This window comes from Strix aluco, chromosome 4 (genome assembly GCF_031877795.1).
Source record: "Strix aluco isolate bStrAlu1 chromosome 4, bStrAlu1.hap1, whole genome shotgun sequence".
Lineage (NCBI taxonomy): Eukaryota > Metazoa > Chordata > Aves > Strigiformes > Strigidae > Strix > Strix aluco.
The window spans coordinates 101,993,592-102,019,504 of record NC_133934.1 but is presented as its reverse complement, the minus strand read 5'-3'; the positions used below and the strand labels follow the sequence as shown (position 1 = coordinate 102,019,504).

Below are 25,913 nucleotides of genomic sequence, written 5' to 3'. Positions count from 1 at the left end.
GTGTGTTCAAAGATGCAAGAGAAACATACTGAACCTTGTTCATAGCTGAGCCATGGTTCTAATTGTTTCTTATTCCTAGTTAAATATATAGTGAAAAACATGCATCACCTTCCTGTCACTAGAATGCTTCTGTACACTCCTCCCAGTACAGTGGAAAATTACCCTGATCTCATTTCTTAGTTTTAGTGGTGGTGATCTTTCAAGTCTTCCAATCCTTTCATAATATTCCTATATACTTGCTTCTCAATTCTGCCTCACAGCTCTAGCTGCATATCCAAGCCTGCACACACAATCATCTTCAGTGGTTTCTCAGCACTTGGTTCTTTTGATGAGTCAGAGATCATTGCTCTGGGTGGTATCCAGCCTGCAGTTTGAACATTATGGAATTACAGCGTATTTTAAGCATAGAAAAATTATCCTGGGATTGCCATCATGGTATATGTAGCTATCAAACAAGACTAGAAATATATGTATGCTGTCAACATTTTCACCACTTTGACAAGTCATACATACATATCACAGTGATTAAAATGCTAGTGGCTGGTCTACACCAATGTTCCTATAAATATTATTATGAACAGAGCTGCATTAGAGAGGGAAATAGGAGTGAAATAAATAAAGTTGGGGATAAAGAACACATCTAGTACCCTTAAACTAAATTTTCACTGTGAGTTAATTATAGGTTTTATAAGTTTTCTCTCTAACTTCTCTGCCAGCCAACAAAAGCTCTCAGATCCAAGCCCTAGGAAACTTCAACCAACAGGTAAGTCAGAGAGACATTTGACCTCAGTTTACTTCAGTACAGGTTAATGATTCAGCTCTGAGGATGTAAGCGTAGGAGTTGACAGCCCTACAGTGCATTCACTGAGGTTTCCCTCCAGCTCAGTTACATTCTCATGTTGCTTCTTTCTGCCCTTCTTTATTAGAAATGCCTTACACGGGCTTGATTTTTACATCCTGGGCTATTCAGCCATATTTCTACATACACAGCATTTCAGTGGAAAGGCTTGACCTAACAAGTCCTCATCCTGACATGCTGCCTTCTAGCCAAAAAAAAACCCCAAAAAATCAACAAATGTACATGAAGTTTCTGGAGAATCTGGTAAAGTATCAATAAGACTCCTGACTTTGGAGAGCCATCAAGATACAGCAGTTCCAGCACAAAAATTTCAAGCAACAGCAGATAGTTATCAGACGATGCCCCTTTGAGCCCAAGGGGGGGAAAAAAAAAAAGTTTTTGAGAATGCACATGAAAAAGCTATGGTTCATAAATCCAAAGGAATACAATATGGATTTCCTAAGAGGAGTTTGACCCTCTCCCTTTCTCACTGACTGCATTTAGGTGAGATAGGAGAGGTAGTGAAGAAATAGCAGCACCAAGAACAAGTGAAGACAAAGATGTGGGGCTGGTGCCTACACCCACCCTGCTGACAGATTCATGGCTCAGAATTTTTAAAGAATACAGTGACAGAAAAATCAGAAGGCATTAATTACTACAGCAAGGGAAGAAACAGGTAGGTATATTGGGAGTTAAATTATAATGTAACACAAATCCTGCTCCTGTTATAATCTCATTTTGCTGTTGGAATTAAAGCCTGAAGAATTATGGTTTTCCACTCTTGCCTTCCTGACATTCAAGAGAGAATTGCAGCTGGAAGAAAAAGTAAGCATAGAAACTATTCTGTTTGGCAGCACCACGTGCAACAACTAGCACAAGCAGAGCAGAGTGTACAAATACAGCATCACGTTTATATATGCTTTCACTATGTGCACTTGCTGACATCAATACCAGCATTGAAGAATTTTAAGAAAAAGCCAATTTATTAAGGCCACTATCATCTATGTCACTATTCAAATCAGGAATTTTTTCAAATCTTCTCAGTGTTGCAGATCTGAAAAACTACCGAATGCTGATGGGACACGACAGAATGATTCATCTGTGATTCTTTTATGCTTTTGTTACTCACAAGACTTCTTAGAGCTTAATCTCTATATAAATCATTAGAAAATACAGAACACTTCAAAAGAAACACCTGAAAAGCCTTTTTCCTCCTCCCATCTGGACCTTGCAGAATGTGACAATTTGGTCACATTCTAGTGCAATTGATGCCTCAGTTACTGTAAGATCATTTATAGTTACTGCAAGGTCCCTGCCCTGCTGCTAGATTAGTTGCTCCTAATTTCTGTTTATCACTTCTTAATCCTATTCTATGGGTAAACTGGTTACAGCAGTTTCCAAGCAAAGAATCTAAGCCTATACCTCAAGTAAATAAAGAGCTAGCATTTCCTCTATGCTGGGACTCAGTAACGTCAAGGGGAAAAAATTCTCCTCCACCTCCAGACAGCATAATAAAGTACTGTTACACTGCTTTTCACAAAACTCTGCTCCAGTCCAAACAAGGCATGTCCACAGGAGAGAGTGTGTGTCAGCAAAAGGAACAAGAATCCTTTAAGAAAAGAGAAATGGCTAGAGGCAAGCTGCTGCAAGAGCTACAAAGAGAACTACCAACAAGTCAAACCAGCTTCTAGAGTAGCACAACAGTCAGGGCTGGTCTGTCAATGAGCAGGTGCTGCAGGAGGTTATAGCAAACTACATTGCCATTATCTCAATAAAGAGAGGGGGAGGAGGAAAGCCAGTGCTGATAACAGCTGAGAAAACAGCAAGCCAGGGAAATGCTGAAGCAGCTGCTTGGCAGCAAACAGGCAGCAGCAGAAAGTACCCATCACAATGAAATAGAAACGCATGTACACAGAGTTATTCTATTGTATTGCACTTCCAATTCACTTTCTACCTTAATCAGAATTAATATTTAAGGTCCTAAGAGAAATCCACCTTCCACATGGCTGCTCATGCAGTAATAAGGACTAAATCAATCCTTTCTTCCTTCAGCTCCCCACTGGGAGCAAACATACGGCTTCTGAGAGGGTCTGACCCATTTCCCATCTGCCAGTGACCAAACTGGAGGTGGTGAAATGAGGCATCATAACTCTTCTATGAGAAGATGGAAAGAGGCCTCCTGAAATGAAGATGAACTGAGTCATCAAGCAAAGATTTTTAAATAAAGGAAAGCTTTTTAGTATACCAGAACTCATTATGTAACACGTATGTTTATACATATGTATGTGTACATGCATACATTAGGGTTTCATATAAATCTTCTATCAGTCATGCTATGATAATGAAAATTCTTCCATAGTGAATATTCATCTGAAGTTATTAGTTAGTTTTCAAGACTCCTTTTCGTCATTACTTTAGTTGCTCGTAGACACCAGGAGAGGCTATGTGCGAGGTGGGCACTGTTGATCAGCCCTACCACACAGCAGGATGCAGTAAGGGGCTTGTGAATTTGATTACTCCAAAAGTAGCCATACTCCATTAGTAATAATTCCAGCTGACACATAAATTTTTTGCCTCAGGTGGAGTATTACACTAATATGGCCTTACTGCTTTAGTGTCTTGAGCTCTCCATATCAATGCACTATATGGTGAAAAGCTATCAAGTTCATTTACTGTTATCTCAGGGTTTCTGTAGTGCATTTCATTATAGAATTAACAGTGCCAGACTTATCCTGGAACTCTTGCAAAGAGATTTAATATATATACATTCCAGTTTTTAGGACCTGTGGGGCATTATTGTAACTTTACCTGTTCATACTCTGATAGTCACTGATGTGCATTTTTTTAAAATGAGCTAAAACACATAGCATATTTTTAGTCCAATATAGATCTTTCAAGCTCTAACCAGCCAAAGCTTGAATATGGGCCTGCTCAGAGTTGTCAGCATATCAGTTTTGCAGGAATCAAGCTCAACATTTGTACAATTTTAGACAATTAAAGGACCATTGCTGCTGATCCAGTTCTCTGACTTTCCTAAAAGAAAATCCTTTATAAAATCTCCCTAAAAAGCAATGCACCTAAACTTGCATTAGTTCCACTGACAGTAATGAAAGTTATCAAGTGCTAGATGACTTACTGATTTAGACTCAATTATCAATGCTTTTCATTATAGACTGTAATTTATTTTGTTCTAGTCTTAATTCATTCATTGAACAGCACCCATCACTTCTTACTTCATGGAATTAAACAAAGGGCACTTTTGAATGAAAGTTAATGGCTGTGAAAATTAAAAGAAAGCATTTAGCTTTAAGTTAACTTCCAATCATTCAGAAATTATGTCTGCTACTTAGATTTTAGCAGAACGGAAGTTCAGTGAACCCCAGTGTCTCATGTAAGCCTTAAGAGTTTATAAAATTAAAAACGCTCCTTCCTATGCTCGGTAGCCAGCACAATGTTTCCTAAGGTAACTAGTTTCATTGACTTAAGAAAGTTATGATGGCAGTGAATTTCAGAAGCAGTAGATAGCAGCAGAGACCAAAAGTGTAACAGTGTTTTCTAGTATTTATATTTTCATTTCAGGTCAGAAACAACACAAGGATGTGTTTCCGTAGTACTTCAGAATTTTCAAGTGCAGAAGGAAGTAAAGAGAGAGCAGTAGGATAAAACTTCCCAAAAATTCACATCACAAATTGTTCTGAGGCCCAAACAAGTATTTAGGCTAATCTACATATTGGACACAGGAATGCTTCCTTTCCCTTTAAGACTGAATAGCTTGAGAAGACCAAATGGCTTGAAAAGACCAATATCTTCTGCTATACCTTAAAGCTGCAGACTTCAAAGCTATCTGTTTTCAGCTGCACTTCAATTTCTCACTTAGCTTTTAATTCTGTTATTACATATAATACATTTTTCTTTAGGGAACTGTCGGTGAAAGACTGGAATGGGTACCAGCTTTACTACTACCTTTATTTTTACTATTATTACTTCATTTATTTTTATATCTGAAAATGTTTTATTCTGAAAATGTCATATTCCTAGAACCACAGATGATTCTGAATTAATGTGACTGGGGAGATTTTTTTTTCTGAAAGATTAGAAAGCATGTATGAAAGGGATTGTAAATATATGGCCAGTGTTACACAGTTTTTGCTGATTTTAGGCTGTTAATATCTCAACATCCATTAACCTCTGATGTCACAATTTCTAGTCTTTTCAGCGGTGATCAGAAATTTCTCTCATGGAGGTCAGAAAATATAACTTGAACTGTAAATTCTTAAAAATTTAGAAATACATTTTAAAATGTAAGTCAGCATAATGGAGAACAAGGCTGTTCAAAAAACAACTCCAGAATGTTGTATTAGCTTTTTACCTACATTTCTCAGAATTAAATAGATGAAAAGCCATTCAAAATATCATTTAGAATCAGTTTCTAAAAGGTTTCAAAATTTTGAAACAAGGCAAAGCTCTACAGCAAAATAAATTACTCAATTTTTTCATATTCTTATTACTTTGACAATTTTTGATGCTTTTTATGATGCAATTATTTTTAGTGATTTCATATAAATATGTGTAAGTAAATATCTTTAAAAAAATCTTAAGAATAAACTCACCACGGCAGGAAATTCAATGGAAATATCTGTTTCCATCAATTTCATGAAAAACAAAGAAAGAATCAAAAGGAAAAGATTAAATTCTATAAAATGCACTAAGATAATTTAGTTATGGTACATATCTCTTAATGAACAAGCTGCAATAATCTGATCAAAGAAAAAAATTAAATTATGGGAATCAAACTAGCTTTTTCAGTCTTGTTCTGAGCAATTTTTCTTACCTTGGGAGGCATAAGGAACTTTAAATTCTGGCTCACATAAATGTACTGAAAAAAATTTCCTGGGTCTCATTCCAGTTTCTGTATAGTTCTGCCAGTGAGCTATAATACTAGGTCAATACATATCCTCTTAGATACTTTTAAAACCATGAGCAGTCTTGAAACTTTTGAATAAAATGCATTATTACCCAGAGAAAAGAAAATCACTTGCCTGTTAAGCTTGTCTACAAAATTTGCTGAAAAATGTTTGCCTAACCTATGTGCTCCAGACGTAAAAAAACATACGAAATTGTGGTTTTCATTTAGTTTCACACACACAAAAAATGTCATTTATGCCAGAATTTTAAGTCTTCAACTGCTGTTTTAAAGATGTAGTTTTTCTATGCTTGGATTTATTAAGCAGATCATAATTCAGTATTGTGATATAATAGTCCAGGGAAACAAATTCTTAATAAAGGATGCAAAGTCAGCACTGATTAAATTGAGCTCCATGCCAGAAGGATATAGCTATTATTTTCAGAAAATAACGTAACTATTTGTATTAATAGTTTATTGTTTTGCAGAGACAAGTAGCCTATTCTTTACATTTAATATTTCAGATATTACAAAATCAGAAAAAATACTTCCCCCCTGCCCCCAGTTCTTCATTTTAAAATCACAGCACACACTTCTAAAAAAGATTTTTCTATGTGTACTGATGTTGAAGTAAATACAGGACAGATCTATTTTTTCATGATATAGACAGATACACTGATAATTACTGTTAAGTAAAGCTATAAAGGTTCTACAGAAACATGGATTTTAATAACATTCTTATCTGTTTACTTAAATTTTCTTTTATTCATCTATGACAAAGCACTGACATATAGACAAATTTAATGGTGGAGAAAACAGATGCAATAAAGGCTTCATTAGTTAATTGACTGAGCACCTCCATAACATTTAGTAAAAGATCCATCATCGTCAAAGGGCTCACATAACATTTCTGACTGCAAAATACCTGTCTAAACAAAAAGGAGGACATCTGCAAGTGAACTAAGAATAGAGGACTAGGCACTAAATGCAACCAAGCTTTCAATACTGTTTGGGCTTGTGAGTCCAGCCACTTTAACCATTTCACATCTACCTTTACATTGTATTATAATATAAAGCTGAGTAACACTGGACACAAGTATAAATTGGGAGAGGAGTGGCTGGTGAGCAGCCCTGCAGAAAGGGATCTGGGGGTGCTGGTCGACAGCAGGCTCAATTCAAGTCAGCAGTGTGCCTTGGCAGCCAGGAGGGCAAACTGCATCCTGGGGTACATCAAACACAGCATAACTGGCCACTCACAAGTGGTGATTATGCTGCTGTATTTAGCATTGGTGTGGCCTCACCTTGAGTACTGCGTGCAGTTCTGGGCCCCACAATTTAAAAAGGCTGTGAAGGTCCTTGAATGCATTCAGAGGAGAGCAACAAAGCTGGTGGAAGGGCTGGAAGGCATGTCTTATGAGGAGTGACAGACGACTCTGGGTTTGTCTAGCTCGGAGAAAAGGAGGCTGAGGGGTGACCCCATTCCTCTCTGCAGCTGCCTGAGGAGGGGAAGTGGAGAAGGAAGTGCTGAGCTCTTTTCCCTGGGATCCAGTGACAGGACGTGTGGGAATGGTTCAAAGCTGCACCAGGGGAGTTTCAGACTAGACATTAGGAAGCATTTCTTTACCAAGAGGGTGGTCAAACACTGGAACAGGCTTCCTAGAGAGGTGGCTGACACCCCAAGACTGTCAGTGTTTAAGAAGCATTTGGACAATGCCCTTAATAATATGCTTTAACTTTTGGTCAGCCCTGAAATGGTCAGGCAGTTGAACTAGATGATCGCTGTAGGTCCCTTTCAACTGAACTATTCTATATTAAATATCAACAAGAAAGGTTGATAAATTATCCTTTGTTATTTTTAATATTTCAGAGAACAGAAAATGAACTTTTTTGGATCTCTGCAAGTCAATAATGTCTTCTTTTCAGATGAGAACTGTTCATATCTTAAAGACTACAGCTGGTATTTCAGAAAGTTTGTTCCTTATTTAGCAGCTCTCTACATCACACCATTTCCTTCTTTTCACCCGGAAAATAGGTTTAGTTTATGGTTTCAACATGCTTCTCTGCTAACCTCTAGAACATAGAGGGAGACAATTTCTGGGTGGCAATGATACACAAATTAAGTTATTCCTAATTACAGATGGCTCCATCAATTTATTTTGTCAATGAGTGGCTTCAAAGTTTCCCCAAAATCATCAAGAACTGTGGTGGAACTATTATTGCCTTTTTTGACATATAACTATGTATTAAGGATTTACTCATTAATTGCAAGCTTATTGCCAAGAGGGTAAGTATATAGGCCTAAAAAGCTTTGTAATGGGATATGCAGCATTTCACTGTTAAGCCATTGATCCACATCTGGTCTAGCTTAGCAGTGACCTAAAATCATTACCGTATGAAGGCTACTTCCTAAGTTATGCAAAATGAACCTATTTAGTCCAGTTTTTAAACTAAGGAAATATCCACATCACAAAAGACCCATTAAAACATCCTGCAGAGTCTCCAAGGATTTAAAAAATGAGCTTGCTTAGCCAAAGTTAAAGTTATTATTATGTTCTTAAATTGCTGCTGATTCATTTTCTGCATGCTGTAACCATGCTGGATAATGCCATTAGCTATATTTTGTTGCATATTGTACTTTAAACTTCTTAGACTTATTCCCAATACAACTAGAAATAGTGCATCATACCCATTAGACGGCCACAGAGGAGTTTGCAGTGTTCATGTTATTTTGACAGGAGCTGAATAGGAGTAGGGGCCTGTGGAGTCTTTAAGCAGCAGTTAACTTCTGGCCTGCTTGTACCAGCTGTTACATCATTCTCCCTCAGCTTGTTACAGCCCACAGCAAAACCATTCAGCCTGTAGCAACCCAATTTCTCCACTCTTTTGCTTGAGGTAGCTCTTACCAAACTCTTCCTGCTCTGTGCCCCTTCTTTCCCTCTTTCTGCAGACTCTTGACTGTCACCAGCTGGGCTGTTCCCAACTGCCTCTCTGTATCTCCTGGTGTGGCAGGGTGCCCTGATACCACAAGCACACCCTGGGCACGTTCTTTTCTTCCTCTCAAGTACCTTCCCTGTCTGCCCTAGCATCCTAAAGTGACACTGTTGACTCTCTTGTTTAGCACTCCCCACATAGTTCTAGCAGCAACAATCATTTCTTTAAAAAAAATTTAAAATCTGACCTGTCAATAAGGATAGACAGAATACCTAAAAGGGCTGTTACAGTTCATGTAGGAGCTCATGTCACAAACCTTTAATATCCTCTCACATACCTACCACATTCCTGGTATGTTCCTTCTCAGACTCACACAGTAACACAGCGTGTGTTTTGGGGTGGGGTGGAGATACTCAGGACTTCTCTGTTCATCTGTGCATGACTTCATATGCTACATCTCTCTTTATGACAACGTTACCAATAACAATAACCACAGAAATATAACATTAATATGAAAACAGATCACAGTACTATCTTCTGCTTATTTGTTTTTAGAATCTACAAAAACAACTGGCATCTACTGTAGCTACTCTTGATTTCTCCAAAATTGGGTTAAATTACATCAGCAGATGGAATTGTGGATCTTGACCCTAATGTTCTTTTTGCCAGTCTACTTTGTCACTATTATCCCTGCTTTGTCATTAAATAGAACTTCATTCCCTGGGGCTATCATAAGTCATTCCTGTAAATTCATGTTTTAAATTTGGCAACATGCTTTAGTTCAAAGAAATTACTACATGAAACTTTGTTTCCTGTACAACAAGAATCTTTTATTCTTGTTCCATATTGGGAATCTTCCATATTTCAAATAAGAGCAAAACAAAACCAACAAAACTCTATGACAATATCAAGTGGTCTAGCTGGCCCTCTCCACATAAAAAAAACAATTTTTTAATCTTTCTTTCAGGCCATGGATATCTAACTTGGCCTTTTAGAAAACAGAGACACACATCTTTAAAGCTCTTGATGCATTCCTGAAAATGTTGGCTTCTTTACCCTTTTAAATCTGTATTTCAAAAGTTGCAGCCAGGATAAAGTAAATTTGGTAAGATTTTTTTTTTATCACCTCTCAGGAAGGCAAAATATTCACGTTAGCTTCTTGAAAAATGAACTTAAAACCCACCTGCATAATATTACCAGTGCTCAGATCTTAATCAGCTTTCCAGCATACAAAAAAACACTTTAGCACTCCACAATACTGTAACAGCAACCTGAACTTCACAGACAATACCAATAACATTTTTATTTTTGGCAGGAAACCGAGGAGCAAGATTATTCCCAAATCTTTACAGTCACACAGCCCTTTTTCAAACCTTTGATTCTCAAATGAGGCACAGACATATCAAATGGTTTTGCTGCTTCCAAGAATTCTGCTTGGCTTCATTCAATTTACCACATGACACTTTCCTTGGGGAAATCACAGAAACAGAGGAAAAAAAAAACAACAGAAAAAATAAATCTCACACAACATGGGAAGATACTGAGCCTGAACCTTATTAATGACTCCAGTAAGCCTTGGATAAGACACACAGATCCATATTTCCATTAGAAGTGAAACATGAGAAGTCAGCAGGAGAGTTAGACCTGCACCCTAAGAATTAAACCCCCCCTGAGGCAAGTTTCAGTGGCATGCATGTAATAGGTGCAGCAGAGAAATGAATGTGAAAGGAAAAAAGTGCTAAGGTAGATTCAAGACTAACCTTGTACTGACATTTCTGGGCAGTTCCAAGACATAATTTATAATCATGCAATATCATCACAGGTATTAAGTAGACAAAACCCCACTCACTGCTGCTGTGCTGCAGACCCTGCTCTTCCCAGCCTCTGCACTGCTCCCCAGGGGGACTCTGACAGCCTTCCTCCTTGTCACTGCAGCAGGAATTATCTCACTGCAAAGCCTGGGAGCCATTAAAGTACCATTATGCCTTTTCAGCTCCCTCACTCTTATTTAAAAACAAAAAATTCACTCTCAGAAGCTCACATTTTATTTGTGTTTTTTTAATCAAGTTTTCCCTGCTGTGTTTCAATATGTTCTAGATTTGTTTCTTGGAGTCAAATTTAATGTCCCTGGCGCACACACTTGATGAGCTAGTCAAGTGAATGCTTAGATATCAGTCTCCATTCCCACCCCCATACATCTACTCCTCTAATCTCTTTAATCTTAAAGAACAACATTTTTCCTCCCCTTATAAAAGGATATTAATTGTATTGCATTACCACCCAAAAAGTGTAATACTGTATGATTGATAACAATGGGGAAACATTATTAGACTTTTCTATACTCAGTACCACAGAGTTGCCACAGGATTCATAAATTTTATATCAAATAGCTGTTAATCTGACCTACATCTACATCTTTACCAACCTTCTAAAGGATTGTTATTGTTTGTTATTGAAGTATTGCCTGTTTCATCCCATTTTAATCTAGTTTTAATTCTGTGATGTCCTGGAAGATGTCTTAGAAGAGATTGTTAAAATGTTGCAAGCAAACTGTAGCAAATGATGTCTGATAGTATAACCAGCTCTGAAGTTTTCTGATTACAAACAATGCAATTATTTGTAGATATTTAGTTTGCAAAAATAATCATGTTGCAATAGTAGATTCCTGAGTATTTTAGTTCTCTGTGTGAAGATCTTTTAGGATTCATTGAAACAATTTTCAGAAGGAAATTTGAACCATTTCCAATATACACATTCTACATTCCATTTAATTATTCATTCTCTAGTCTTTGTTGAACACAGGCAATTTAATTTCCATTTCAGCAAATAATATAAACTCATTTAAGTTAGATTTCAAAAAATATGTAATTGAAACTGAAATGTTTGTTTACAATTTGCCCAATCATAGAACTACATAGATAAAGAAAATATCTATTTTGCCTTTTAATCATGAGTATGCTTCTGTGTGAAGTTTAAGTTGCAGATGTAAAGATGTCTGCTTTTGGTTTCAAGAAAAAAAGCTAACTTCTGCTTATGGCACAGTTAGCAGTTGTGAACCATCAATAAGATGAGGAGGGCTTAAACAGAGTCCTATGGCACAGATTGTATTTTCCTCACTTTCAGTAAAACGCTTTGAAATGCTGGAATAAAGCACTGTGCATCCTGGCCCAGGAGATAACCACCACTAAATACTCAATACATCCAGCATTTTTTTCCTCATAAAAGGGTTTAATCTACCAAAATGATTCTTTTCTCAGCTCCCTGCAGGGAGAAGTGAAACACTGGACTTCCTTCCACCAAGCTGTCAGGATATGTTATTTTGCTGATCAAGGATCTTTAAGTACCCAACACTAATCAGCCCAAACCAGGCTAATTAGAATCCCCGAGGCCTTCTCCAGTCTAGGAAAATATTGCTAAAAAAAATAATTATGAGCCCTGCCAAACTGGCATTTTTCCTGTCTCCTAAGGCTATCAAATTTCACTTTCAGTGCATATCATTTTCAGGTCAGATGTAGAGGGGGGACATACCATTTCACAGACTGAAGGTTTGTTGAGGTTCTCTACAACCCCTACCTTCCTGGTACTTCTCCCATACCAATGAAAGCACCAGACAAATCAAAGAATGTTTCTCAGAACCTTGTTTTATCTTCATACATTTAATTAGGTCATTGGTGTCCAGACTCTGAACTTATTAAGGATTAGTTAAAACCATGAGGTGCTAGTCAGTTTATAAGAATAATACAAAAAACCCCACTAATACTCCATGGACAATTAACACCCAATAGGAACACCAAGAAACTCACAATTCAATTTATAAGCCATTCAGGAAAGTTCAAGAAAATATGCTGCTGGAATTCAAATATGTCTATAACACTAGTTTCAGGTGCTGAATTTAGCATAGTAGCTTGTTTTATTTACATATTATATACATCCTTAAATATTTTTTTTTCCTAACAATTCAAAGCATGAGTATGGGAATCAAAGCTACATGCCAGTATATAGGTCCATGGACTGAATCCACTGAAGTGGATTCTAAATTATATTGTGAGTCAGAAAACAATACAGGTTAATTGCGCAGGCTGCTTTTACTCTCAATCACTCATAAAGTGCCTTTCTTGCCATGCTCTTCTTCCCTGAGCTATTGGCACATGAATTGGAAATATGCATCCTTAGCTCACTTGACACTTACAGCTATTCTGGTTTCTATAAATAAATATTTAGCAGACCAGGAAGAGCGATATCTCCAGAACCCAGGGGTATGCCTAATTCAGAACACGTTAGTCCTGTATATCTTACATCTCAGTCATTAGCTGTTTTGGGTTGTTTGCTCTCTGAACAAAACCTAGGCAAAAAAAGTTTCTTGAAGATAAACAATAGGTTTATTAATGAATCAGCAATGACTCAGAAAACAGCATTTTGTCATATAACTCTTATCAAGGTCTAATTGTGGAAAGGAACCCTTGGAAGTCATGTAAAAACATGGTGGGTCCCCCTTCTTTCCCAGAAATGTGTAATATCTTTTGCAGCAGAATGGTGTGCAAATATTACCTCAAAGCTTTACAGACCAGATATTGCTGCCTCTCTGTCTGTATGGAAATCACCTAGTAGACATATCTGCCTGGTCTTTTCAAACTTAATTGTGGAGTTAAGTTTTTATTTTCAATTAAGCAGGCTCAACAGTTTATATACTTATAAATGTAATTTTTGAGTAATCAAAACCACTGTTTTCCATACATTTGGTATGTCCTCTATTGTGCAATCCTTTATCCCAGGAAAAACATCCCAAAAGCTAGTTTCCTTCCTTTAGATTTTTACATTTTATTTTCAGCACCTATATCCATCTTTTATTCAGCAATGCTCCCTTGCACCAAACTGCCCGTCATCTGTTACTGTCTTGCCTGTGTATATGTGTGTGTGCGCGTAAAATTAAATTGACAGTGGTGTCACCTAGCACTTACATAGAGTGCTTTACAAAAGGGATCAGTATCATTATGTCCATTGCACAAGTGAACAAGAGACACAGGTTCAGAGACAATGTGCAAGGGGCACATTTAATATCAGAGCCAGAAGCAGTTTCCAGGCCTCCTTGATTCAAGTATCACAGGCCACTGATCAGGGCTACCTTTCCTGTAGCATATCACTGTCCTGACCAGCTCTTACTCTATATCATCTTACATTAAAATTTAAATCCAGGAAGTACTCATACTGGTTTCGATACATTTTCATGACAAGCACAGGAGGAACGACACCTAAGATCTTTACCTCAAACAAATATTAATCCAGTACTAGTGTCCTACATAACTCACCATTCAGGCCCTCAACATGCTGACAAACATTGCTCCATATTGCCCAAACAGAAGAAGAAACAACAGAGATTTGAGGGAGATTTATCCCTCTTGACCAAAGTGACTTCATAAGTTGCAACAAAGAAAGGAGATCACATACGTGGGACCAGCCAATGAAACTGAAGGTCCAATCCAATTCAAAATTACATAATGAAGCTGAACAAAAGGAATAAATAGGAATTTTTCTGCATAATTCACAGAAATACAAAAATCAAGTCTCTCCGTTTATTTAAATGTTTACTGTAAAAAGCTATTGCATTGCAAACAGGTGCCAAGCAGTTGGAGGGTTAAAATTGTTTTCTTCTGAAAGAGCAGTCATCATTGTTGCTGATACAGTCTGTTCCTGTATCATGCACAGAGCATATTTGGACTCTACCTTCTCCAGATACAAGAAAACCAGAAATCCCTTGTTATATTCCTAGGTATCTGTACATAATGTCACCAAAAACTAAGTGGGAGTGTTATAGTTAATGACGGAGTAAAACACTAGGATGAAGTTTTGAGAAGGAACAAGACTAGATGACACATTAAGGATCTATAAAATATACCCTGCATATTTTAACAGCTGACCCTTAAAATGGCAACTCGCATATCTGCTGTGTCACTGCCTTAGAAACACAGACTAAACATGCTGAAGTCTGACAGATAGCAGCCTTTTCTAGCTGAAGCTATGGGGTTTGGGTGGGGTTTTCTATGGCAATCAAAATCTGATTTTTTATTCTAACAAAATATGGCATGTTTTAGGAGACTAGCAGTGCAGCTTGAAGTACAGGAAGGATACATACTTGCTAATACAGAAACGCCTTGGCCAGGGAATTAGCCTCCTCAGCAGGAAAAGCTGCTTCTAAATATGATCTGACACACTTGAAAACTGTAAGCAGCCTGGAGTAGCCACATGCAACAGCTTTGAAAGATGTCCTTATTTGAAAACATGCTCAATAGACCCTAGTTATTCTGTCAATAGCACTCAGCTCTGAAGTGCAGCTTTTCCTGACAAAAACTAAGTGTTGAGAAAAGTCTCTCATTAGTTTTGTCATTGCTAACTAGTTTTTTATTTCAGTTTCTTTAAGGCTTGTCTTACAATATCAGTGTAAAAACAATCTTACACAGCCCTCAGACTTGACAACACCTGGGTCCTTTCCTTTTGGTTTGTATTCACTGTACAAGTTCTACCAGCCTCCACCAAATAAATACCTGTCAAAAATCTTATATTTACTGAAAGGGCTAAAACGCAATACAAGTCACCCGTTCAACATTATTTCTCAGCGGGCTCCGTTACAAGCATCTAAGGTTGTAGTTTGTAGTGCAAACCAGGCATTTAACCTTACTTTCCAGTTTCCTACCTGATGAGCCTAATATTTCAGTAGGCAGGTATGTTGTTTTCTTAACATTTTTAAATTTAATTTTTAAATTGTTTTTCAGATATATTTGTTATATCAACTCCCTTTGCACTGAATATTCTGTCGTGGCAATCTGGCAAACAAAGGACAAGCACTTATCCAGCCAATAGGGAACTGCTGTTTTAAAACTTTTAAAACAAATGTGTTAATTTTTTTAAAAAACTAAGAAACGCACAGAACTTTTTCCTTTCTGTGGCTACCTAAACACATAAAGGTCCAGCTTCCAGCAACTAAGGTATGGATTTTTATTATTTGTTTAATTTTAAACAGTACAGTCAAGGTTTGTCTAAAAAAGGTTGGCAAGCAGATCCTCCTCTTTTGAAAGACTAGACTGTTCCCAAGTTCATTGTGTTAAGTTGCAGTCTAATTTAGGGTAGGTAACAATCATTTTTTGCCTTAAATCCCTTGAAATTTCATGGATCTTCACTACGAGCTCAGCTTTATCCAATACAACCAACAAAAAGAAAAAAGAACCAACCTCGGAAAACAAACACAAAAGCATAAACAGGAAAGTACAAAGACAGGCAGGTAAAATATTATATTCTTTTTGAAGTACTATATGAGCAATAAAAAAAAAAAACTTAGCTGCTTCTTCCAGGTCTACCAAAGGTTTTCCAAAAAACTTGGGCATGTTACTTATCCCTTATGAGGGATATTTAGGAAAAGTGAGGAAAATAGTTTCTCATCTCAATTTAAACTGAAAATTAATGCCATCTAGTCAAGAAAGACTTCACCATTTCTCAGGTATTTGTACAGTCTCTAGCACTGTAAGGGTCCTATGCAAACTTTGGTAGAGATATCTGAATTGGTTCGTTATTTTAAAACATAGTAATAAACCTGAAGTCCAACAAGTTTTCTTTATATAAGTTTTCATAAACCACTTTTTGGAGACCGTCCAGAGGAAATGCAACTTTTTTTCAATGGATTTAAAGAAGAAAAGAATAACAATTTTATAAAGGAGAGCAATTACAGGCATAACATTCAGGAATAGAAAGCTAGAAGGAGCGAGGAAGACAACACATGATAGAACTGAGCAGGAACTGAAAACAAGAATTGCAAGTCTAATGTAGTGTACAAGGAGGAGTTATGGAGGTTAGGTAGGATGGATTTTAAGACTGAAGTAGAGACAGCTACAAGCTTTTAGTCCAAATAGAAAATGCTGCAAAAATGACACAGGGGGAAAAAAAAAAAAAAAAAGAAAAAAAGAGTTGTTGTATATTCACATACATGCCTCCTTTATTTTATCCACACACCAATCTGGTAAAAAATTAATATTATTCTTTGAGAGCTCATGAAGCAACTTAATGTCTGCATGCTAATTCTGAAACTATGACAACATCGAGTTTACAAGACAATCAGTATGGGGCAACTCTCAAAAGAAAAAAAGCATATGCAAATAATAGATATACAGTTAGACTGAAAACAAAACTAATTATTGCAGTTGGGTACTTCCTCACCTAAAATCTAGGACTTCTTTTAGCACAACCTTAGCTAACAAAGGACATATTTTTAAGTGTGTCAGCTCCCCCAAGACACTGTACCATGGGGACTGGGAAATCTACTTCATAGAGCTATTTCCTCACAGAAATCACTATCACTTGAAAGATCTCTTTGCCAAAGAAAGAGAGTATGTTTCAGCTATATGCTTAGTATACTTAGTGTCTATGAGAAAGTAATTGGACTTGGTGCACCAGCAGTACTTGGGGTCAGGTCTTTCTGCACCTGCACTCAGGCTTACAGAAGCCTGACTGCTGCACAGAGAGTCCTGTGGTTCCCCTTGCACGGTGCCTTTTACTGTCTCACCCTGCAGACCAATCAGTCCTCCAGAGACATGACTACTTGCCCTAGGAGCTCTTAACAGTTCCAGAAGCCACTTAGCTGATAAAGGTAGGAAAGCATCTTTACAATTCTCAGTGCTCATCCTCCACCCTTAACTTTGAGGCTGATATTCTCCACAGGACACAATGGGCTGAAGAACACTTCACTTACATTTACAAGCTATCTCCACTTCCAGATGCCTTAGAAGACATTCATTCAGCAATTGAGAGAAAGTCCCTCCTCGCTGGCACCAGCATTGCATACTGGGCAAGAAGCAGGAAGCAACAGTGTTTTGGCCAAGGCTGCCAGGGCAAGACTGTCTCTGACACGTGCAGTGAGAATTGAGAGTTCACGCAGAGTGAAGAGCATTCCTGGCTTTAAACATCTTGTCTGAAAGCACCAGACACTGTAAACTGCACAGAGCTGATTTTCTTAACCTTGGAGGGATGAAACGCTGAGTCAGCCTTGCTGGGATTCAAAGCACCCGAGTCTAGATATTTGAAAACTATAGTTTAACCACAGAACAGGAAGGGAAGAGCCATCTGGATTGGTTTTTTTCCTTTAGTCCCCAACCTTTTCCTTATGAAGCAAAGCTTTTCTGAAGGCATTTTAAAAATAAGAAACCTTTGGCTTCAGGAAAGCACATTTTGATACTCTTAGAGAGTGATTTTGGTGATGACCCTTCTGACGTTATATGTATTCTTCCCTGAAGTAGCTGAATTTGGACACTTAATCTGGAGGCTAAATAGATGTATATATATATATACACACACACGTATATATAGATGTGTCATGACTATTCATGTAGTTAAAACTATTACGGCCATACCAAACCAATTAAGGCATTTATATTATGCATTTTTACATTTGATTTGATGAATGTGAAGTGGAGTTAGGTGCTTTTATTTTTAAATCAATGGAAAATATTAGATACAAAACTGAATACGAGAAAGAAAATAGTCCACAGGCCTTTGTATGAGAGAAGTGATTAAACAGCATATGAGCCATCTCAGCAAACAAGGGACAGGGAACCTTTAAGCACTGACAAAATAGAAAATGTCTATCGCAAAAACTTATTAGGGTTGGGAACATAGCTGAGGTCTCTCTTTCCCTATGCCAAAGCCTGCAGAAGTCGAGAAGCCCAGGACGGCAGCCGCCTCTTCAGGAGAGTTCTGGATCACGATAGTGATGTCAGATATGGTTGCCCATGCGTTGCCGCTTCCGTCCACTGTACGTCCTGCTCCCTCACTGCATAGAGCAGCAATCTAGACCCTTCCTGGCTCTCCACCCAGCTCAGCTTTTCCTTTTGTTCCTTCTCTTCCTGTGGCAGGAAAGACCTGGCCCAGCCCAGGTGACTCATGATAGGGTTAACATATACAACTTTTCTTCTTTTCTGCAGCTAGAATCTGCTTTAATGAGTGGCTGTTTTCATCAAAAGGGCAAAGCAAAAGTCACCTTTTCCCCCTCCAGTCCACAGAAAAGTTAGTTATGTTCAGACATAAATTAGTTGCAAGATGATTCCTTGAAGTCATCTTTGCATTCATGTATCATTAATTTTATCCCAGTAATTCCAGTATAATGTCTCATTACAGAACATACAGACACTTCATAGGCCGTACTTACAATACAAAAAATAAATATACTATTTCAACATACAAACATGATGTCTTTTAATACATACAAATCGTTTTTCTTTTAAATACAATTTTGGAACTTCAGACATTCTGGCTAACTCTACCTCTCCCTGAAGCCAGTAGCACTCAGCACAGGCCAGAAAAAAAAATGTCAAGGCCAGAATTTTGTCAATATTTCTTTCATCACACAGCAGTGATTTTTACAGAAGGGTTCAAGTAGATTAAGACATGGCATGGGATTTTTTAAAAAATTTTTAATTTCTCAATTATTTTGAAGGAAATATTTCACCAGCATTTTGGAAATGCCACCAGTTCTAATCAACACCTGAGCACTTCTGATAAAAAAAAAAGACTCCTTTGACTTGACTTTCTGAGGAGGAATTCCTGGATGGAGACCCCTTACAGACCTGCTGGAAGGTGGGAGGGATGGGACACTCACCCACCATTGTTCTACTGCAACATGACCTACAGAAGATAACGTCTAGAGCACAGTGTTCCCTCAACTCCTCTTTAGAGAAGAAAGCAAGCTTCTTTCCGTTAAGGACATGCTCTGATCTCCTCTAAGCAGGCGTTGCATTGTATGCTGGCAAAAAATCCACAAAGTGTTAAAATTGTACCATTTTCTATTGCTGGAGTCAGGTTTTGTCATCAACTCCTACAGCTGTTTTGGGAGGCACCAAGCTTCTTTTTCTCTCTGCATTCAGTGCTAAGCTGTATAGGAACTATACAACTGATGATGTAATAAAATTCTATAAAGCAAAGATTAAACAGTAACATCCTTTCAGTTCACCTGTATATGCCCATCTCCAACTACACGTCAACATGAAACTGCATATATAGAAGAACTCTATCTAGCCTCCAGATTAAGTGTCCAAATTCAGCTACTTCAGGGAAGAATACATGTATTTACAAAACGTATTGCCTTCAGTAATGATGAGTAAAAACAGCTGTGGAACAGAACTGAAAGCAACACAGTTTTCCTGCTGTTGAATGCTGTCTCATGCATAATTGTACCAATTATAAATCTGCCTCAACAGCAAGCAAAACTGTATTACATCTATAGTGTTCTACCTTTGGTCATGCTGTGACTCAGGCAATCAGTCTTGCTCTTCGTAGTAAGACCCTCTTCATCACTTCCATACTCTTCCACATCCTCATATACAGACCTGAATGAAACACTTGGGCCCATAAAGAAATGGACAGTAATTATGCTACAATCAAGGCATTCAGCTGGAATCAGAATTAGCTGAGATGTTCACCAAGAAACAAGTAGTGTCATCACAGCTCCATTATTAGCAAGTGTTTCCCAGGGCAAACAATGGTGTGAGAAGTGTATGGAATAGAGAGTAACAGGAACTTTAAAAAAAAAGTGATGTTTCAAAACCAACATGATTTGTATTCTCATTATTAGGAAAAAAAAAAAAACAGACTGCACTGGGGGCTTCATAGCAAGGGCATCTCTCCATTAATACAGTCAAAAGTTGTTCTTTCTCCCCCCCCCCCCCCCAGTGTGTTTACCCTCATTTTTAACTTTAGGCTGAGAAATGCTGGTGATAATCAGGTCACATGCAAAATCTAACAAAACACATCATTATTAATAAAGGCATATTTCATCAAACTGCTCTTTGATGGTCCCTAAAGTTGCAAGTTAAATGCATTGCTCACCAGCTTTCTTCACATCGCCAATTCTAACACTAGCCAGACGTCAGCTGTCCCGCCCTCCCTCCTGTCCTCCTGCTAACTCATACCTTCCGAGTTTGCCTCATGAGAGCACAGCAAGCGCAGGAGACCACTACTTTCACACTGTAAAATGCATCACAAATAAATAAAGCAACATCATTCTAATGTTCATTTACAGTCATCTGCTTTGTGTTTTGCGGTAGGAAAAAAAAACAATAAATGCACCCAGATAATGCTGAAAAAAGCATATATGATGCAGTACAGACTGTCTAATTAAGATATAGGAGCTCTATTCCAGCTTGTGCCAGACAAGACCATCGCACCCATCCCTATGAAGAGCAGTCAGATCTCATTATAATTACTACTCCATACTTTATCAAGGGACCAAAAACCACAATAAATATAGACATGACTACAAGATTAGTGGTCACTATTTTTTCTTGCTGCACTTTTGAAATATAAACTACACAGGGAGAACAGAGCCAGAGACCACTCCCTAAATCCTAGTGGACATATTGATCAATTAAAATGACATGTGTCTGGTCTTTTCTTTCATTCTAATAGCAAGCAGCTGAAAGACCAAATCTTTTAAACATGTGAAATCAAACAATTAATGTTGCTGTATACCACCCAGCAAGATTAAATTGAAGTTAAGCAAAATTAACCTGGCCTCCAGAAGCAAGACCTTAATACAAAATAAACAAATATTGGACATTGTAAAGATTTGCTAAATATTACCAACATGATTTTAACCAGCTTGCTAAATATAAAAGTTATATATTTTCTTCCCACGATAGAGGTGAAAGCTTTTATAATTATTCCTATTATTATTTTATTCACAGAAAAAACCCTCAGAATGCCTGAATCTTGGCTACACCTTTTACTGCAGTTGCAGCAGGGAAAAAAAAAAAAAAAAAAGGTTGTTTTCCTTCCAGTAAAAGATAGATCTTAAATTCACTGAATTCATGTTACTATTTAAAAAATAGATTGAAAGTGAAACAGTAGAAAACCTAAAAGCTACTGTACTTTCAAAATATCTAGTTATTGTTTGACAATTATTTAAATGTTTTGCTTTTTAAAGAACACCAACAGAAATAGGACAGTACTGAACCATGTTTAAAATCAATACTGTTCCAGTTGCTTGTTCAGCACTGGTTCACAGAGTATTTTCTGTACTATCATGTTATGGAAGGCCAGTGAAAGTAAATAGGTGATATTCACACTATTGAAATAAAATAGATTAAAAGAAGAGCTACATGTAATAGGAATGCTTAAATAAAGACACAAGGAAAGGAACAAGCTATGTTTATGGCGTTAAAATTGAAAACAGATATTCTTTCCATTTAAGCAAATCGGACTGTAGCAACTTTAATTGGATTGTGAAAATTAAATATATTCTCTTCAAATCTTCAGGGTATTATCACAAATGCAAAGACAAGTCTAAACATTCAGACTGAATGCATTTTCTGTAGGCCTTTGTCTTAGCCTGTCTGCCTGAAAAATAATATTTAGGCATGCAGCATCTTCAAAATGATTTTCACAAGGCAAAACCCACACATTCTTATATTAGGAAAACCTCATAAAACAGGAAAAAACAATGGTGCAATTAAGAACAGCACAATATTTTGCACTTACCATGTCCTGTTCAAATCATCCTCTTTTGATGTTTACAGCACATCTGTAAGATGCAATACTAGGAGGTGCCTTGTGTGACCTGCTGCATGATGCTGTGACATCAGTTCAGATGATGCAGCTCATTATGGGAAAGACTGCTGTTGCCATGGCAACCGAGATGTGATACGAATCCTTACTGCATTTCCAGGGGAGCCCGAGACAATACGGAAGACCTTTAAAGAAACAGACAAAATGCAAACAGGCTTTTAAAGTACTGTGCCATAGATTTTAGAGCCGATGTTCAAGTACATGCCTCATATTAAGGAATATTTTAGACAAATTATTCCTCAATGGTGGTACAGAATTGAGATGTATGAGCTATAAATTATTTTTATATTGAAAAGTTAATATTGTGTATCAATTTAAGAACAAATTTTGTAAGTCAAATTTGTTTATCATGTAAGGGAACCTTACTTAAAAAAACAGTCAGTAGTATGATTTTAACACTAGGTCTGTAATGACAATAGTTATCGAACAGTATTTTAAGAAATACATATTTTCACCCTGCCCCACCCTGCTCCTACATCCAATCTGTCATTTACAAGAAAAACCTTGTTGCTAGGGAAAAGCTCTTACTTCAAAATGAGCAGATCACACACTGTTGAATGAATGACAATGAGTTTAAAAAAAAAAAAAAAAAAAATCAAGGCTTTTTATTCACAAGAGGGTAAAGAAGTTTCTAGCCAACCAAGTAAAAATCTCCTTATCATTTTTCAACTGTAGGGTGACCTGCACTACCATCTGCATGCTGAGTAGCCTGGCTTTCATCTGCCCATCAGGCAGGCAGATGAGTGAGGACTTTGAAAGCTGTGGGCAAGCTGTATGCCTAGTGGGCCATGCTGCTGCTAGCCTCCAGCTTCCAGGTGGAGTGGGAAGGCCAGCAAAGGGGAGAGCCCCTCTGCATAACCTACCTGAGGGGCTGGGATGGGAGGCTGAGCCTGTAGACGTTACCTTTGACACCGGCAACCTGCTCACATCCTTTGTTCACAGTAGTGATGAGAGAAGCAAAGGCTACATGAACAAGTACTAAAAGGAGCTGTCTGGAAATTAAAATTCACAATCAAAGAAGAAGCAGCACATTTTTGGCACTTGCCACTTCTATTTGGATGAGAAAAGTTTCTGGCAAAAACTGCTTTCTCTAGCCATGAAAATCCCTTTCTACATGGTAGGAAAAAAAAGTACAAAAAAGGCTGGACCCTATATGCTTGATATGCTGAAGCCCAGAGTAAAACAAAGACGCAACTTGAACTAAGAAGCCTCAATGCCCTGAAGATGTCCAATAAATATGGGTGCTACTGTCTGAAGCCCTTCATTCTATTAAACTTCAGTCTGTGAGTAAAAATTTTGATCTTTTATTTCAAAGAAAACCATAGGAAATAATTATACCCTCTTACCCATCACCCACCTTTGAAAGAAAAGAAAAAAGTGACAGTCATACCTTTTGATTAATGGATTAAATACAAAGCCTCTCTATAAATCTATGAAATGTCATAGCCTTTCTAATCAGTGCTGTCTTGATGCTGTATGTTCTCATTTTTGACAGTTTCTCTCTTCTAATGTTAATCCTATATCATTCCAAACAACACAATAAAGCTCTCAAACTGACTCAATATCAAATCCAGTCTAGTGACCCATAATAGTGTTACTCACAATAGAGCTATAGCTCTACATTTTTGAACATTTAAACATGTCTTAGGTCTCCAAGATATAATTCACAATTTAGAGAGAGGACAACACCATTGAAACACAATTTGGGTTGGACTGACATGAAAGCTAAGGAATGTCACTGCAATTTAGCAAAGTTTACAGTATGCTGAACACCGTGCTGTTCAAATAACAGGAGTTTCTGAAAGTTTTCATTAATCACTTCTCTTTTGCTAATTACTATTTGATATAATTTTTACTACCTTTACCGCTATGGAAATCGAACAGAGGCAGTGAGCTTTTGTTTATCTTGGGAAAATTATGAGATTCAGGATCATCATTAGGGCAAGCCAGGAGTCATAATCTAGTTGATACAAGGGCTCTGTCTCATGCCTGTCAGCATGGCCTTTGTTTCTGAACACTGGGGAAGTGCAACTGGCAGGGTGGGCACAAGGGGGAACCACACCCTGGGCTAGCCCCACCACAGTGGGGTAGCCATCCCACTCCAGGCTCATGCTCCAGACCTCCAGAATGCATCTGGCTGCATGTGACCTCCATGTAAGCTCCTCTTGCAGGGGTGAAGTAGAAGCATGGCTAACATGGACACAGAGGAGTATGGGCAGGGGAGGGAGGTCAGGCAGGAGCAGGGAAAATATCAGACTATTTTTAGAAAGACTTCTGCCTATTTACTGTTAGCTACAGACCGTATGTGTCTGTCTATTTGCATATGCAAGTGATAATAAGTAAATGGAGATAAAATTATAGTGATTTTCCTGACTTTTGAGTGTTTGGTATTTTTAAAATATCAGTCTGTTGTTTATTTTTCAAAAAAAAAAATGTTTATCGTGAGCAGGGCACATGTCAGATTGCATGCAAGGCATCTACACATGGAAAGTCCCAGGCAGAGTGTAAACTAAGGTGTTATGAATGGTACTACGGTGACTTTACATGGAGGACTGCAAGCACCAGATGCTAAAAGGAATTTCTACTTTATGAATACAAAAGGTAGCACTCACAGGCTTTGCAATCTCCTAATTAAAACTGCAGATCTAGAGAAAGAGAGCTGGGCCTAACTGCTCCAGATGCTTTTTTTTTTTTTAAGAAAAAAAAAAGTGAAGCCTTTGTTTTAAGACAACTGCAGTTATTCACCCAACCCAGGACTAACATAGCTTTTAAATCTAAGCTTTAAAAGTGCTTTCCATTCATATTCTTTCCAGTTCAGTGGAACAGGAGGTGAAGAGAAAGACAGAGCCAAACACATCCAATCACCACACGAACACCTTGATCATTTTGAAATATCACCAGTAGGTTTCCAAGCCAAAAGCACAGGGCTTTGTCCTTACCTTTTTCCTATCAAAATAGAAATATTTTATCCTACTTTCAATTGTAACAAGGCAGGTCAATGCTGGGCATAAATTTCTTGTTCTGAATTCTTATTTTAAACACAGTCTTCCTCTCCAACACAAGCTGTAGTGTCTTTCTATTTCCCCACATTGGGATCCCCCTAATTCTTTTGAAGGGAAAAAGTTTTATTGGTGTTCATCTGAAAGGAAGAAGTGTTTCATCCACCTACTGCCACTGTATTCCCTTATGATAAGTTTATGTGGGTAACTAACATTTGCACAACCCACGGAGGTTTTCAGTGATCAAGCCTTTGCCATATAAGTAGGCACTGCCTTAACTTTAAAAAGTTCTATTTCCCCTCAGTAAGACCAGTAAAAAGCCAGGCACTAACCTTGACATGATTTACTTTCCATTTAATTATGTTCAAGAAAATGAGTTAAGAGCAAACTCACAAGCACAGCTAAACAAAGTAAAATGCCATTTCAGACCTTTTCTGCACAAAATCCAGATGTTTCCTTTTGTGTTGCCCCCTCCAAATGAAGGAAAGCAGTTGCTTTCCAGTTGCCAGCTACTAGCCAAGAGAGAAAGGGGGAAGAACATGGAAGGACCAAAGGAAATGAGAATCACATATTCTGAATTATCTGTCTGATAAGCCATAAGCAGGCTTTAAATCAAAAATAAAACGCATAAAAAGCAAAATCA

General features: G+C 37.6%; 1 protein-coding gene across 1 annotated transcript in view; it reads right to left on the bottom strand.

Moving 5' to 3' along the window:
• AKAP6 (A-kinase anchoring protein 6) overlaps nt 1-22,277 on the bottom strand; it is a 293,798-nt gene extending 271,521 nt beyond the window's left edge. Inside the window, exon 1 of the mRNA XM_074824596.1 lies at nt 22,185-22,277. The gene's annotated coding sequence lies outside the window, so the exon portion shown is untranslated. The remainder of the gene's footprint in view (nt 1-22,184) is intronic.
• Between the last annotated feature and the right edge of the window lie 3,636 nt (nt 22,278-25,913).